Raw genomic sequence first — 18,286 nt, 5'->3', positions numbered from 1 at the left:
AAACACAAACATTCCGGTTGATTGAAGTCACACTGCAGATGGATATTATCGAGTCTCTACCCAAAGATGAAACCTCAGCATTATAACCAAGCAGTTGGAAACTACTGGAAACTTCTGCAAACTACATGCTACAAAGAATCCTTCATCAGCGTTTGTTAAAGGAAGGATCAGTAAAGAGTAACTTACTGATGGACGTCAGGATGGGTTTCTTCCTCCATTTCACAAGTGTAAGTATGTGCAATTAAAGTTGTTGCCTCGTTGACTCTAGCTTGCAAATGTATTTAGTTGTGATTTGTTACTTGTAACCGCGTGTACTGTATGAGGTTAACTCGCTTTATTCTCATATCGCATGCAAAGCCACGTTTAAAACGCGACGCGTGTTGCTTTGTTTACGGAGCTCCGTGGAGGAGGAGTAGTATGTGTGTCTGTGTGTGTGTGTGTGTGTGCGTGTGCGCGCGCTGTTGTCTGGAGGTGTGTGTGTTTGTGTGTGTGTGTGTGTGTGTGTGTGTGTGTGTGTGTGTGCGCGCGCGCGTTGTCGTCCGGAGCAGGGTTAAGTGTGTGTGTGTGTGTGTGCGTGTGTGCAATATGTGTGTGTGTGTCTGTGAAAAGAGCAGAGTGAGAAGCTAGGAGATCTCCTCAACTGTTTTTGGAGTTTTTGCTCAATAAAATAGTCAGTCGTTTGTATTTTCAAGTCCATAGTCTGTATTTACATTGACCCACTGGCAGCTAAAATCCACGCCTACACTATCGAGCGTGTATGAACTGTGATTATTTTAATATTGTTGATTAGCTGTTGGGCATTTCACTCTCTGACTGAAGGCAGTCGACCAATCGCAGCAGACTGTCATCGGTCCAATCAGCGCAGATTAGCTACGCGCTAAGGAGGGGTTTGGGAACAAATGAATCACTGGACGATTCATACGGGAGTGGCTGGAATAATTAGGTAAAAATAAATGCAGATTATAAGCAGTGGCGTAGCGCAAAATGCGGAGGCCCCCCTGCAGGGATCACCGACGGGGCCCCCAGTTGAAGGCGGGGGGGGGGGGGGGGGTATATACACATACACACATAGATATACACATATACACATATGTCTATGTTCGGGAGTTTTCCTGGATGTTAGTATGCATTTTTTTTAATATGAAAATTTTTATTTGACATCACTTTTCTACATTGATGGATCACTTATCGCACGGGCATTCCTGACAAAAAGCTTGTGTTTGTGTGTATGAAAATGTACTATTCACTCTCCCTGTTAAATTTGATCTAATCATGTGCTGAACAACACCTCCTCTCCTGCTTTCACTGCTCATAATGACGGAGGGAGCGATTCGTTTGTGAATGAATCTCCGTTATGAACGACTCGTTCGCTAGCCGACAATAATACAATTTTCTGGCACTGCAGCATCTCTTTGTCATATTTCTTTTGCATTGTTTGCTGATTTTATTTAACAAAACTAGCATAAACCGAGTGTTTAGTGCGAGTTGGTGCTACTTTGCCTTATGGTGAATGCAGTAAGTGACTATAGATATATTATCAATAACGTGACCTGTTTAGCACAAATTTCAAAACATACAAAAACGTAAAAAACTTAATCCTATGAAATGTTCTGCCTTTGTGCTTTGTTTTCTTTGTTTGCTCGTTACTACACTCGTAGACAGCGCTTAAGTCCAGCATCTTCACGTAATAACACTGTCTTGACTAGTGCAGTTGAATGACATCTGTCCTGGGAGCACTGTACCAATGTGGCGGCGCTATAGACGCATGCTCAGGGTCCCTATGCGATATCTAGTGTATATATCTATGTCACAAATTGAGGAGCGGGGAAAGGAGGCGAAGTGGCGTGACAACGCGGGGAATCCTTCACAAACTGAGGAGCGATCACAAACCGAAAGTGGCGAGAGCGTCAAAGTAGCCAGAAGTCATTCATTTTTTAACGAGAACCAGCGGCGAGAAACAGCGGCGCGTCTTCATTGGCCATGACGCGGTTCGGCGGCAAGCAATCAGAATGAAGTAGTCCACTGCTTAAGCGGAGTTCAGAGAACACAGACCTGTAAACTTTGGTTCCGACCACAGTTGTTCCCAAGAGTTTGATTATTGTGATTCCTGGATTTTCAATTATTAAAAATCGCGACGACGTGGGGCCCCCTAATCACGCGGGGCCCCCCCGCGGTGCGTGCCCTGCGGGCCCGTCCGCTACGCCACTGATTATAAGACCATGAAAGTGTTTTTTGACCCTGCATGCATATTAGACTGTTGTTGAAGACCCTTACAACCAAGATATGACCCTATTTCATGTATAATATGGGCTCTTTAAAAAAATATTTTAAGGTCAATATTATTACCCCGTTTAAGCTACTTTTTTCTATTTTTTCTGTTTGTCTACAGAACAAACCGTCATTATAGAATAACTTGCCTAATTACCCTTACCTGCCTAGTTAACCTGATTAACCGAGTTAAGCCTTTAAATGTCACTTTAAGCTGTATAGAAGTGTCTTGAAAATATCTAGTCAAATATTATGTGCTATAATCATGGCAAAGATAAAATAAATCAGTTATTAGAAATGAGTTATTAAAACTATTATGTTTAGAAATGTGCTGAAAAAAATCTGCTCTCCATTAAACAGAAATTGGGGAAAAAATAAACAATGAGGCGAATAATTCTAGGGGGCTAATAATTCTGCAGCTGGAAACATATGCCAGAAGAGTTGGTGATTCATTCCGCTGTGGTGAGCCCTGATAAATAAGCGACTAAGCCAAAAGAAAATGAATGAATGACTTTTCATATTCTGAGACCTTTAATTTTAATTAGAGAGTTTGATGGTGTTAGATACCATGAGAGCAATCTGAGACTTCTCTCGAGGAGAAATGTGAGATTACTTTTTTTCTCTCGCTCAAACTTCAGCAAAATCTTAATTGGCTCAGTCAGTAGCTGGAGGAGAAGTGATGAAGACATTAAAGAGATCTCTTCCCTTCAGGAACCTTAAAATCCTAAATTAAAATTAAAAACCATTGTTTTGAAGCAAAGTGACCCACTTCTGTGCCAGTGGTCTGCATTTCATCCCGCTCATAGACGCTTTTATCCAGCGTAATTCACTGCCATGAATATATCGAGTGAAAGACGTGCTGAAAAATCCACAAGTCTGACAATTTCTTAGCGTTTCTCCAGGGAAATCACATTTCTGGATCCCTTTTTTTTTTTTTTTTTGCGGAGCTGCTGAGCACATTAAATGTAAATCTTTCCGCTCTTCTGAAGTCTTTAAATGCATGTAATTGCGTGGAGTAAAATACGCTGCTGATTGCTCCACTGTCCTCCACTTTGTCAGCACTGCTGTTTAATTGCAGGTCTGACAGAATGGATGTCCCAGCACTAAAGTTTCAGCCGTTTTGCTCACATAAGTATCCGTCTGAAATTACAACACCGAGAAACGGCCATTCAGCTGCGCCCCAATAAAGACTCCCAGTGTAAAAAAAAGTGTCAGTTTTTGAGATGATAAACATGTTTAATTCTGGCGTGCTTGACAAGATGCGGAGAATATGCATGAGTGAGTATGCATTATTAAAGGTGCTGTGCTGCGGGTTTCTCTGTGTTAATCTCGCTGCCGTTCTCTTGTGCTGACTCCAAGTAAAACACTGCGATTCGGCTCTTATATCAGAAATCGTGTGCAGCGCTTGCATATTTCATATGGCCATGAGCGAAGCCGAGAACTGGTCATCTGCTTTGATGCAAAAAAAAAAATAAATAAATAAATAAATATTTCTACAGTGCATCTGGAAAGTATTGATAGCACTTATCTTTTTTCACAATTGATTATATTACAGCCTTATTCCAAAATTCATTAAATTAATTGATTTCCTCAACATTCTACACACAATCCCCCATAATGACAATGTGAAAAAATAGTTTTTGAAATTGTTGCAAATTTATTAAAAATAAAAAAGCTGTAAAATCAGATGTACATCAGTATTCACAGCCTTTGTTGTGAAGCTCTAAATTGAGCTCAGGTACATTCTGCTTCCACTGATCATTCTTGAGATGTTTCGGCAGCTTCATTGAGGTTCACCTGTGCTCAATTCAGTTGATTGGACATGATTTGTAAATGCGTACACCTGTCTATATAAGGTCTCAGGGTTGACAGTGCATGTCAAAGCACAAACCAAGCATGAAGACAAAGGAATTGTCTGTAGACCTTCGAGAAAGGATTGTCTCGAGGCACAAGGCTGGGGAAGGTTACAGAAACATTTCTGCTGCTCTGAAGAACCAATGAGCACAGCGGCCTCCATCATCCATAAGTGGACGATGTTTGGAACCACCAGGACTCTTCCTAGAGCTGGCCGGCCATCTAAGCTGAGTGATCGTGTGGGAATGGCATTAGTCAGGGAGGTGATCAATAACCTGATGGTCACTCTGTCTGAGCTCCAGCAATCTTCTGTGGAGAGAGGAGAACCTTACAGAAGGACAACCATCTGTGCAGCAATCCACCAATCAGGCCTGTATGGTAGAGTGGCCAGACGGAAAACACTCCCTGCCTGGAATTTGCCAAAAGGCATCTGAAGGACTCTCAGACCATAAGAAACTAAACTCTCTGGTCTGATGAGACTCAAATTGAACTCTTTGGAGTGAATGCCAGGCGTTACAATTGGAGAAAACCAGGCAGCGCTCATCACCAGGCTAATAGCATCTCTACAGTGAAGACTAGTCAGGATAGAGGGAAAGATGAATGCAGCAATGTATAGAGACATCCTGTATGTAAACCTGCTTCAGAGTGCTCTTGACCTCAGACTGGGGCAACGAGTTCATCTTCCTGCAGAAAAAAGACCCAAAGCACATCGCCAAAATATCAATGGAGTGGCTTCACAACAACTCCTTGAGTGGCCCAGGCAGAGCCCAGACCTGAATCCTATTGAACCATCTATGGGGAGATCTGAAAACGGCTGTACACTGTCACTTCCCATCCAACCTGATAGAGCTTGAGAGGTACTGCAAAGAGGAATGGGCAAACATTCCCAAAGACAGGTGTGCAGAGCTTGTGACATCATATTCAAATAGACTTGAGGCTGTAATCGCTGCCAAAGGTGCATCAACAAAGCATTGAGCAAAGGCTGTGAATACTGATGTACATCTGATTTTACAGTATTTTTATTTGTAATAAATTTGCAGCAATTTCAAAAACTCTTTTTTCACATTGTCATTATGGGGGATTGTGTGTAGAATGTTGAGGAAATAAATGAATTTAATCCATTCTGGAATAAGGCTTTAACATAAAAAATATGGAAAAAGTGAAGCACCAGAAGAAATATTTTACTGATGCACCGTATGCATATTTTTGTCAATAATACGCCCAGTATTACTGTATATATGTGAGACATGGAGGCTGAGAAAGAAAATTAAGAAAAGGCTTATTGTGTTTGAGAATAAAGTACTAAGAAAGATATACAGGCCTACTTGTGAACAAGGAGGATGGAGAAGGAAACACAATAGAGAGATCAGGAATAAAGTGTAGAAAGATTTGATGAGCTGGACATGTACTGAGAAGAGCAGGAGAATGTTAATTGAAGAAGGTGATGAAATATAATCCGGAGAGAAGACAACCCTGTAGAGCAGGGGTTTTCAACCTTTTAGGACACACAACGCCCTAAGTTTGTCCAATTTTACTCACACCCTCCCCCCTCTCAGCAGATGGTCTTGACCATGGCTGCATGCCTAAATGCATTGAGTTGCTGCCATGTGATTGGCTGATTAGAAACTTGTGTTAACAAGCAGTTGGACAGGTAGACCTAATAAAGTGGCCGGTGAGTGTATAACAGTTTTTCTGTAGAAATCAAAAACAAGGGGACAAATATTGACTTTAAAATGGTTTTAAAAATATTAAAACCTGCTTTTATTCTGGCAGAAACAAAACAAATAAGACTTTCTCCAGAAGAAAAAAGATTATAGGAAATGCTGTGAAAAGTTCCTTGCATATTTATGAAATATTTGAAAAATGAGGGCTACTAATTTGACATCAGCTGTATATATGTGAGCACAGGCTGGAATACGAAGCTTGTTCAGAGTGAACGATGCCCAAACTCTCCAGAGAATGACGTAATCTGGTGTATTGTAAATGTTTATTTCTGACAGCATTGTTTGCGTTTTGAAAAGTGTCTCCAGCATCTTTCTCTGGCAGTGAAAGTCAATACTCCTCCTGCTGAGATATTGACACAGCGCAGATCGGATTGAATCTCTGCCAGAACCGAGTCCCCTAATCTCAGAGCTGGAGAACAAAAAAAAAAAAACGGCCTTTATCTCGCCTGGATAAGTGCTATTGTTAAACCCTCACAATCATCCTGAATTTACAGCGGTCCAGTCGGCAGGCCTGGAATTCTGGTAGGGGCTTTAATACCCAGAATCTTCGGATATATCTGGGTTTGTGTCGCTCTAATCCTGCAGTGTAAAACAGATTGATGCTTTATGGTAATTTCCGCTCAGATCATTCAACTACAACCTGACAGATTCTTACACACTATCTGGTTTTTGACAGATGTATGTGCAAACTTTTCCAATGTTACTTTTACTTTTATTTAAGCTTTTCATAGTGATACTACAGAGAATGTGTGAAGAATTGGAAATCTTTTGAGAAATAAATAAGCACAAAGAGGTTAATTAACAAAAATAAATAAAATAAAATAAATCAAACAAAAGAGTCATAAATATAATGAATTAATAAAGTAAATACAAAAATAAATAAATAATATATTAATTATTCAGGTTAAATCACACAAAAAAATTAAATTAAATTAAATTAATAAAACAAAAGGGTTGTTATAAATATAACAAATAAAATATGTTAAATATTGTAGAACAAACATTAGTCAAAATAAAAGTAAAATAAAATAAAGAAATCTTACAAGAAAGCAAATCTTAAATTATTATTTTTTTATTAAATTAAATTAAATAAAATTAAACAAATATATAAAAACAATAAAAAACAAACAGGTTGTTATAAATATAACAAATAAAATCGGTTAAATAGTATAGAACAAAAAGAATCAAAATAAAGATAAAATAAAATAAACAAATCAAACAAGAGTCATTATAAAAATAATAAATAAACATAATAACATAATAAATAAATAATATATGTGAGAACATGAATAAATCAAATTATATAAATTAATAAAACAGAAGTCATTTAAAATTTAATGAATAAATAAATGTTAAATAATATAGAACAAACATTTATTAAAATAAAGGTAAAATAAAATAAATGAATTGAACAAGAGAGTCATTATAAATATAAAAAAATTTAAATGAATAAAATATATATTTATTAATCAGGTTTAATCACGTAATAAAATAAAATTAAATTAATTAATTAAATTAAATCAAAAAATTAAATAAAACTAAATAAAATTAATAAAACAAACAAGCAGCTATAAATATAATAAATAAAATATGTTAAATATTATAGAATAAACATTAATCAAAATAAAGGTAAAATTAAATAAACAAATTGAACAAGAGAGGCAATATTAATATAATAAATAAATAAATAACTATATATTTATTATTCAGTTTAAAGCATAAGATCAGCAGAGGTCAACATCCCACAATCTAATTCACAACCGTAAATAAACTGTTATTTAACAGATATTATATACAGTGTAAGTAGACCTCAGAGAACACAAAATATGTTTTTTTTGGCTATTTTAGAAGAATATTTGACCAAAAAAATAAACCCTCGTCCTCATGTTACTCATCAGATTTGCACTGGATTCTGTATTTTCTGTTTTCCCATTTGGTTGCTGTATTTCTGAAACCTTTCTCTGTATGTCTATGTGCATGGCAGGTTTTCATCTGGAGGCTTTCTTCTTCAACTTTGAGAAGCGTGAACGGCGGATTCTCCACAGATCTGCTTTCTCACATCCTCAAAGCTCAAACGGCTGTCAGACTGAGATCATAAAAGCTCAAGCAGTCTGAGTCACTTTCATTCTACTGAAATCTGTCCAGACATGACCCATCTACAATGTCCTGTCAGTCTCACATGTCAAATACACTCACATACTTTTATTATACTCTATATTAAATATTGTTATAAGCCTCACTGGGACAATTGCCTCTGATTGGTCAGTCACAACATTCGAAGTTTCTTACAGCTTATGTCTTTTGTGTCTGAATAATGTGCAGGTTAGTGTATACTCCATCAGCTGTTTTAGTTTCTGTCAGCTTTGTGTTTTTGTCTGTTTGTCTCCATCTTGTGTGTGAATAATGTGCAGGTTAGTGTATACTCCATCAACTGTTTTAGTTTCAGCCAGCTTTGTGTTTTTGACTGTTTGTCTCCATCTTCTGTCTTAAAGGGTCACGAAATACCAAAACACATGTTTTGAGCTGTTGACAGTCGTATATGTGTCCTAAACGGCTAAAAACACTATTAGGACACCTATATTTCACTAAAAAGTGTAAATTGGTTGTTTTTGCTTTATTTCAAGCAAATTCGTACTTCCGGTTTGAAACAAATTTTTGAAGCTGCGTCACGGTCATGACATAATAGCGTCTATTCCAGCGTGCAGACTGGACGCCTGTGCCAGAGTGTGTCTTATTACGTCTTACAGTGTGATACATTAATGCATGAGTAAGGCTTGGTTCAAACCAATCAGCGTGCTCTATTGTGCAACTTCATTAATATTCATTACTGTCACAGTGGTTAGACGGCAGAGACGCCACGTTGTGTTGGCAAAACAAGCGTGAAGTGTTGCTTTTATAGTTTGCTGCCGTTAAGTTTCGTTTTCATTTTCTCTCTGTGAGAGCGCAGCTGGATCACGTGTGGATTAACAGTGTACGCGACGCTCGACAACAATAACTTACGTGTCTAAGGAGGATTATTGTTTACCTGAGAGCTGTTCTCATCTGCAAACGCTGAGATCCGGATTCGCTTGTAGTCTCCTCTTAATAAAGACGCGGCTCTAGTTGCTGGTGATTGTCCTGTCTCTACAGATTTGGTAAGTGAGCGACCAGTGTTCTTTGTTAATTCGACTACAGATGTCCATGTAAACACCATCACTTTCTCCCGTGTGTGTATATGTGTGTTTTGACTCTGAAACTCACACATGCCCAAATAAACACTCCCACACCATCCCACTTTAGTTCCTCCGACACTCCCCCCTAAACAGAGCTGGACACACCCACTTTTCTGACTTTTTCCAAAGTAGAGGTGTGAAAACACCCTGCTGAAACGAGGGGGTTTCATGGCCCTTTAATAATGTGCAGGTTAGTGTATACTCCATCAGCTGTTTTAGTTTCTGCCAGCTTTGTGTTTTTGACTGTTAATCTCCATCTTGTGTCTGAATAATGTGCAGGTTAGTGTATACTCCATCAGCTGTTTTAGTTTCAGCCAACTTTGTGTTTTTAACTGTTTGGCACCATCTAGTGTCTGAATAATGCGCAGGTTAGTGTATACTCCATCAGCTGTTTTAGTTTCTGTCAGCTTTGTGTTTTTGACTGTTTGGCGCCATCTAGTGTCTGAATAATGTGCAGGTTAGTGTATACTCCATCAGCTGTTTTAGTTTCTGTCAGCTTTGTGTTTTTGACTGTTTGGCGCCATCTAGTGTCTGAATAATGTGCAGGTTAGTGTATACTCCATCAGCTGTTTTAGTTTCTGTCAGCTTTGTGTTTTTGACTGTTTGGCGCCATCTAGTGTCTGAATAATGTGCAGGTTAGTGTATACTCCATCAGCTGTTTTAGTTTCTGCCAACTTTGTGTTTTTAACTGTTTGGCGCCATCTAGTGTCAGAATAATGCGCAGGTTAGTGTATACTCCATCAGCTGTTTTAGTTTCTGCCAACTTTGTGTTTTTAACTGTTTGGCGCCATCTAGTGTCTGAATAATGTGCAGGTTAGTGTATACTCCATCACCTGTTTTAGTTTCTGCCAGCTTTGTGTTTTTGACTGTTTGTCTCCATCTTGTGTGTGAATAATGTGCAGGTTAGTGTATACTCCATCAGCTGTTTTAGTTTCTGTCAGCTTTGTGTTTTTGACTGTTTTGCGTCATCTTGTGTCTGAATAATCTGCAGGTTAGTGTATACTCCATCAGCTGTTTTTGATAGCTTTGCCTTTATTTCAAGAATTAGTACACTATTGTGACTTAAAACAATGTTTTGTGTCTAATTTGTAAGTTTTGTGGCAAGCAGCTCTGTTCTAACCCATGACCCATTTAACTCGTGAGTGCTTATGCGAGTGAGCCTGTCCTCATTTGTAAGACATTTCTCCATTCATGGCTTTTAGCTGTTGTTTTGATGTTTTTATTGAACAGAAAGTCTGATTCAGAAGAGTGTGTGACTCCAGAGACAGAAACTGAGTGCAAAAAAACAAAGAAACAAACACACACACACACACAACTGCTCATTTATAAACTCCCACTGGAGTTCACACATTTAACATGCTCAAGCTAAAGGAAAACAAGTCTTACTAGAATAGTTAGTTTTATCTGAAACTTCTCAGATTAGATTAGATTCTCAAATTTGGCAGATTAGATTTATTATCATTGTGCGGAATACAAATACACAGCATATTAAATATAGTTTGAAGCGCAGACAAAGAAAAAAGCTTTTAAAAAATATGTGTTCCCCATTCAGGCACTTTGTAAACAGACAGACTTAAAATGAATTGCTTAAGAAAGGTGATTAGCTTGAAATCCCCTCTGTGTCTAATATTCTAGTGAAACTCCTTGCAAGGTGTAATCGCTGTACTTTCTTTCTTACTTTGTAAAGTAATGGCTGCTTTTCAGAAATGAGACATTAATCAATGACGTACAGTATTTGCATCCTCTAGAAGATGCAGCTTTCAAACTGAGACTCAAACAAAGAAAACACAGATCAGCTTCATCTGAAAGACGTCTGTCTGAAGATCCATGCCACTTAATCCGATCTTCTGTCCAGTGTTATTGATGGGAAAACTCATGACAGTCTGGGTGAACACACAAGCCGAATGTCTCATAAAAGCTGAAGAAATGGCAGTAATGCATCATTCTGCGTCCACACAGGACCCTAGTGAAAGCACACACATGTGGCCGTGTCATGTGGAGCCGTAATGAGGACAAACGACAGCCGAGATGGAGAAGAGCTAAAACAGCAGTCCATCAGTCATCCAGACAAACAAAAACATCTCACGTCTGTTCATGTTCAACTCATGAAGGTACTGCATTTAATTCCTGTGAATCCCACTAATCTAGATCTTCAGTACAGTGCCGGCTTCATTTACTTATCGGAGTTTCGAAAAGAAGACTTGGAAAAAACTTTAGCAATTTTATTAGGAAACATTATTTAGATTAAAAAGACAGACTTTACTTTTGTCTGTAAGTCTTTTCTCTGACAGATGAGATCTATTTAGCCATCTCTTTATAAGTCAAGCTAGAAACTTGCAGGTCCATTCACATTTTATTATTGTTTAATAATTACAAAAAATCATAAAAGAAATTGCACTAAGGATGGCCTGAAAAAAAAAAAATACTGCTACCTTAAAAACGAATACCTTTCAAGAGTTCACACTTAGCTGATGATTGATTATAAGCAAGTTTGGCATGCTGTCCCGGGAGAGAGCCCTGAGCTCGAAGGTTCTTGAGCCCTGGGCTCCCTCCCGTTTGGAGGAAGAGAGGGGAGCCTCGAGCTCAGGAAGATCTCGACAACTCCCCCTTTTATAATAGTTAAAGATTAAGATTGAAGGCTATTAAAAGATATGCTGTTTTATTAGATTACCTGTATTGAAATTTAGATTTATTAATTTACTTGTTGTACATGTTTTTGGAATGTGGGAGGAAACCGGAGAACCCGGGGAAAACCCACGCAAGCACGGGTAGAACATGCAAACTACACACAGATACGACCACCGGCCTGTTAATGAACTAGAACCGGTGACGTTCTTGCTGTGGGGCGACAGTGCTAGTCACTGAGCCACCGTGCTGCCCTATGGAGGGAAAGGTGATAAGGTAGGGGTGGAAGGGGGGATTCTTCAAATTGAAGATAACTGTAGTGAGAAAACCTTGGCTCTTTATAGTGGTTAGGAATGGCCTGATTGGTGGATCAAGCATGCTAGTGCAGAACCAGCCGTGTTCAATCATAATCACGTGCTCCTCTCGAAATTAGTTTATGAATAAACTTCACTTGAAGCACTATTACTACCAACACAGACTCTAGCAACCACACAAATGTACTTAAACAGATATTTGACTACAGTTCCTAGGTGAAATGAATGCTAGACAACACCCTCTAGCAGTAACTTTATTCCGTTACAGTTACTAATTTTAAACAGGGTAATTAGAATACAGTTACTTTCCTAATACCATTGGAATACTTCGGGCGATGCGTGTTTGGCCCATAATAATATTACTAAATTGCCGCCGAAACCATAGAAACAGAAGCTACACTCCCGACTGCAAACACCAGCTTTAACTCAGTGAGACTCACGCAAATGACCCTGTTTTCATGCTCTCACGCCACACCTCCATTTTCTCACGCAGCAAAAAGGACGATCGCAAACACCGAACAACCGGACAACAACCATGATTTTCAAATAAACTGCTTTTTTGCCGCCATTGTTCGTGAATTCGCTGCTTGATGTTTCGTTTTTAAAAGGTTTCGTTTACGCTTCTTAAATTTACGTTCGCGTTTTCTGACAAAATGTGGGCGGGACTTCAGCCAAAGTTGGCAGCCCTGGTTAACTTGAGTGTACAAATATGGAGGATTCAGACCAGGAGCTCGGGGGGTTGTAGCCGCAACCGAAGCAACTTTCTGATAGATCCTGTCACGTTAACTTGGTTTTACATAAACTATTTTGAAGTTTTTCTTTTCTTTAATAGACTTGAAGGCTGTTTTCAAGGGGAAGTATTCCAAGTATTTAGAATACAGTAACAGGATTAAGCAAAGTAACAGAATACGTTACAAAATACAATTTAAAGCAGGTATTCTGTATTCTCTAAATAAATACATTTACAAAGTATTCTCCCCAACACTGCCCTCTAGCTACAAAATGTAGCCTAAAAACAGATTTCAGATTTGCAAAATCTAGAAAGCGCCCTCTAGGGGATTTATAATATGTTATAATAACATATTTCAGATTGCCAAATATGTCGACAACACCCTCTAGTGGATTATTCATGTAAAATTTGCAACAAAATGTACCTTGAGTCATGTATTTCAGATTCACAAATATGCAGACAGCGCCCTCTAGTGGATTATTAATCTAAAACATGAACAAAGTATACCCTAAACAACATATTTCAGATTCGCAATGTGTAGACACAGCACCTTCTAGTGCTTTTGACATCTGAAACATGTAACAAAATGCAACAAAAATAACAATTCAGATTTGCCAAATGTAGACACCAGATAACAACACCGATTGTTATCTGAAACGTGCAATAAAACATATCATAAGTAACATATTTCAGATTCTAAAAAATGTACACAGCGCACTCTAGTGGACTTATCATCTAAAATATGCAATGAAGCGTACCCTAAATAACATATTCATTTGCAAAATGTAGACTGCGCATTCTAGTGGATTTGTCATCTGAAACATGCAACAAAACGTAAAACAAACAAGATAATTCTATTTCGCAAAACATAGAGAGCGCCATCTAGTGGATCTGTTATTTGAAATGTATAATAGAACGTACCATAAGAAACGTATGTCAGATTCTCAAAAATGCACACAGCGCACTCTAGTGGACTTATCATCTGAAATATGCAATCAAACGTACCTTAGATATTGTTTCAGATTTGCAAAATGTAGACAGCATTCTGTAGTGTATCATTCATCTGAAATGTACAACAAAATATACCTTGAGTAATGTATTTCAGATTCACAAAAATGCAGACAGCGCCCTCTAGTGGATTATTCATCTAAAATAAAAAACAGAATGCGCCCTAAATCACCTAATTTAGATGTGCAACATGTAGACAGCACCATCTAGTGGATCTGTTATCTGAAATGTGCAATGAAATGTACCATATGTAATGCATCTCAGAAATCTAAAATGTGCCCTAAACAACACCCTAAATAACATGTTTCAGATTTGCAAAAAGTATAGAGTCCCCTCTAGTGGATTTTTCATCTGAAACATGCAAAAAAAATGCATGAGGGTAATATAAACTACATAAATCAGATTTACAAAACGTAGACAGTGCCATCTAGTGGATCTGGTATCTGAATTGTGTAATTAAAGGTAACAAGTAATGCATTTTAGATTTTCACAAATTTACACAGCGCATTATAGTGGACTTAACTAAAAGATGCAATGCAATGTACCCTAAATAATGTTTTAGATTCACAAAATCTAGACATGGATTATTAATCTAAAATGTGCAAAAAAAACATACCCTAAAAAACATATTTTTATATTTGTAAAAAAGTATAGTGTCATCTAGTGAATTTGTCATCTGAAACAGCACATATGCAGAGCAAAGTATATTACATTTTGCAAAAAAAAAAAAAAAAGAATCTGTACTAAAAAAAACAATTTGAAAAATTTTTATTGAATTAATTTTTTTGTTTCCAAATGCTACTTAATGTACTGCTGTTTATATTAAATTTATTATATTATTTTGTCATGTGACAAATCAAATGCTATCTTTATCACTTGTAACTTTTTATTCTCCTTAAATACCCTAAACAAAACCCAGAAAAGAAAGCTCTAACACATTAATAGAGTTCAGTTGCAGGTGAAAGCACATTTTTACACTTTCTAAAGTGAATTATTGCCTGCTAAAGCATGAAAGCTGTAAAAATGTTGGGTTACCCACTGAAGCACAATCAAAATGTTTAGGTGAAAGCATTCGAGAGGATAAAACTAGTCTCTGGTGTTTTTCTGAAACTTCCATGCAACAATTAGTAACAATCAAATGTTTCATATGTTACAATCCTATGTTTGTCTTGTCTCATCTGTTTTTTTTTTCTTGTTCCTGTTTTGCTTAGAACACATCCAATTGGCCACTTCCAGCTTGCTTGATCCTGATTGGCCTACAGTGTTTTAAAAAGCCATGACACCACTTTCTTGGCAGCCATCTTGTTTTTGGTCACTTGCTTGTGTTTGTTGAAATGTTTGAATGTGGTATAGTGCAGAGTTTTTGGATGTGTTAGGACTGAGAATATTGAGATTTGTGAGTACTGTTTGCTTCGTTTGACTTCTGAGATTATATTGAGATTTGTGAGTACTGTTTGTTTTAGTGTTTGCTTTGTTTATGATACTTTGTTCACCGGCTTGTTTGATCTTTGTTGCCTGCTGACATTGATTTTGGATTGTCCTTCAAATATGGTTGCCTGTTTTTGTAAATAGATTGTAAATAGTGTATATATTGGGATAGTAAGGAGTTTGACGCCATTTTCTTTGTAAAACCTTTTTGCCTCTGTTTTTGTGTTAGGTAGTTAGGGAAGTGAATTGTACTTTCTTTTCTTTTATTTGTGATCAGGTAAGTTAGAGATTTAATATAAAGGAATTTTTGTTTGTTATTTTGGCCTTGTCAGCTCCCGAACTCAAACCCCAATAAATCTTTGAATTCATTTTTGTCGTCTTGTCTTTCATGTTGTGCACCATCCCTAGACGGTGCGTAATACATATAACATTTAAAGATTAATAATGAACTCAATTAACTGTAAATTAAACATTTGTTGTATATCATGTCAGTTTGAGGAACATGAATGGATAAATTAAATGTACCTGCAATGAGTCATTCTTTTTAGGTTGATATTTCAACTTACCAAGCATTCAACTTATTTTAATTTAATTGTGTTTTAACTATAGTTGAAACCAGAAGTGTACATGCACACTTAAAAAGGAACATAACCATTTAAAAAAAAAATGTCTGATGGTAAATCATACCAAACGTTTACTATATTAGGTCAGTTAGGATTACCTTAAGGATTTACGTTTGCTAAATACCAGAGTAATGAGATTTAGAGAGAATTTGTTTATTAATTTCTAGATGCTCAAAAGTTTACACACATTTCCTTGATATTTTTTAGCTTTGCTATTAAACTGTAGAACTTTGTTCAAATGTATTCTACCACAAGCTTCTCACAATAGTTTGCAGGAATTTTGGCCCATTCCTCCTGACAGAATTTACTTGTTGGCTGTCTTGCTCGCACAAGCTTTTTCAACTCTGCCCACAAATTTTCTATAGGACTGAGATCAGGGCTTTGTGATGGCCACTCCAAAACATTCACTCTGTTGTCCTTAAAGCACATTTGAACTAATTTTGGCAGTATGCTGAGGGTCATGGTCTGTTTGGAAGACCCATTTGTGGCCAAGGTTTAATGTCCTGGCTGATGTCTTGAGATGTTGCTTCAGTATTTCTCCATAATGTTCTTTCTTCATGATGCCATCTATGCTGTGAAGTGGACCAGTCCCTCCTGCAGCAAAACAGCCCCACAACATGATGCTGCCGCCCCCATACTTCACAGTTGGGACGGTGTTCCTAGGCTTGTAAGGTTTCCCCTTTGTCCTCCAAATGTAACACTGGTCATTATGGCCAAACAGTTTAATCTTTGTTTCATCCGACCACAGGACATGTCTCCAAACATGAGTCTTTTTCCCAGTGTAATTTAGCAAATGGTAATCTGGCTTTGTTGTTGATTGTGGCTTGTTGATTTTCCCATGTTGTCACACAAGGAAGCAGTGTGTTTGAGCTTTTCCTTCAATACTATTCTACAGTTGTGCCTCCAATTAACTCAGATGTTGTCAATTAGCCAATCAGAAACTCCAAAAACCTTGACATCACCATCTGAGCTTTATCAGAGGCAGAATAATCTTATTGTAAGTAAACCTGACTTTCAAGAAAAGATAAACAATTTAAAAAATCTCTCTCTCTCTCATTATTCTGCTATTAAGCACAACAGAAACATATGCTGTTCCTTACTTACTTAAAAGAGGAAAAGTTTTGTCTCATTAACATCTGACTTTTTTAAATGGTTATGTGCCTTTTTATACAGTGTATGTAAACTTCAAGGTTTCAAGTTACAACTTTAACTTAGTATTTTAAGTGATTTTAATTGATTAGTAAATTTGACTCAACTTTATAATGTAAAGCAGCCTTATACACTGCTCAAAAAATTAAGGGAACACTAAACTAACACAAGCGAGGCAGTGGCGCAGTAGGTAGTGCTGTTGCCCCACAGCAAGAAGGTCGCTGGTTCGAACCTCGGCTTAGTTGGCGTTTCTGTGTGGAGTTTGCATGTTCTCCCTACCTTCGCGTGGGTTTCCTCCGGGTGCTCCGGTTTCCCCCACAGTCCAAAGACATGCAGTACAGGTGAATTGGGTAGGCTAAATTGTCCTAAGTGTGCGAGTGTGTGTGTGAATGTTTCCCAGAGATGGGTTGCAGCTGGAAGGGCATTCGCTGCGTAAAAACTTGCTGGATAATTTGGCGGTTCATTCCGCTGTGACAACCCCGGATTAATAAATGGCCTAAGCCGACAAGAGAATGAATGAATAAAGTAAAATAATACACAAAAATTATCAATGGAAATCAAATTTATTAACCTATAGAGGTCTGGGTTTGGAGTCACACTCAAAACTGAAGTGGAAAAACACACTACAGGCTGATCCAATTGTGATTGTGAAGTCAGAATGAGGCTCAGTAGCTTTACAGTATGTTGCCACCACACGCCTGTATGACCTTCTTACAAAGCATGGGCATGCTCCTGATGAGGTGGCAGGTGATCTCTTGTAGGATCTTCTCCCAGACCTGGACTAAAGCATCCGCCAACTCCTGGACAGTTTGTGATGGATTGAGCGAGACATGATGACATTGATTATCAATCAGTGTTGCTTCATAAATGGCCAGTTTGAATTCACAGAAGTGCGATTGACTTAGTTACATTGTGCTGTTTAAGTGTTCCCTTTATTTATTTTATTAAATAGTGTATTTATTTATATCTATTACAGCATGAATGATGTAAAATATTGGGTCACCCACTGAAGCACAATCTTGAAGTGAAAGCAGTTGAGAGGATCAAACTGTATCGACTGTCTCCGATACCCAGTGTTTTTTTCTGAAACGTCTATGGAGGCTTTTTTCCCAGTTTGCAGCAAGGTCAGGGTTTTTTTTATCTTTAGCCAAGTGAATACTGTGCTGTAGGTGTAGTTGAGTTCAGAAGGGCTGGGAATGAAAGCACTGATGGCTGCGCTTCAGGCCACTTCAAGATCCTGCCGTCTTCATTCTGCAAACACAGTCTTTCTGCTGCAGATATGAGCAGGTGAGGGCTTTTTATCCTCGTTTTTTCCATTTTTCTGAACTACATGCATGAATATGGCTGACCT

General features: G+C 37.8%; 1 protein-coding gene across 4 annotated transcripts in view; it reads right to left on the bottom strand.

The window, feature by feature from the left end:
• zgc:136872 overlaps positions 1-18,286 on the bottom strand; it is a 413,995-nt gene that overhangs the window by 121,090 nt on the left and 274,619 nt on the right. For 2 of the 4 annotated variants that reach the window (XR_015512723.1, XM_087289484.1), the window contains exon 3: positions 13,733-13,790. The exons of the other annotated variants lie outside the window; for them this stretch is intronic. The gene's annotated coding sequence lies outside the window, so the exon portion shown is untranslated. The remainder of the gene's footprint in view (positions 1-13,732; positions 13,791-18,286) is intronic. 4 annotated transcript variants of the gene reach the window in all.

The sequence above is a fragment of the Danio rerio genome, chromosome 17 (genome assembly GCF_052040795.2).
Source record: "Danio rerio strain M-AB ecotype USA chromosome 17, GRCz13ab, whole genome shotgun sequence".
Taxonomy (NCBI): domain Eukaryota; kingdom Metazoa; phylum Chordata; class Actinopteri; order Cypriniformes; family Danionidae; genus Danio; species Danio rerio.
The sequence above is the reverse complement of the archived record's forward strand: the minus strand, read 5'-3'. Positions and strand labels throughout refer to the sequence as shown.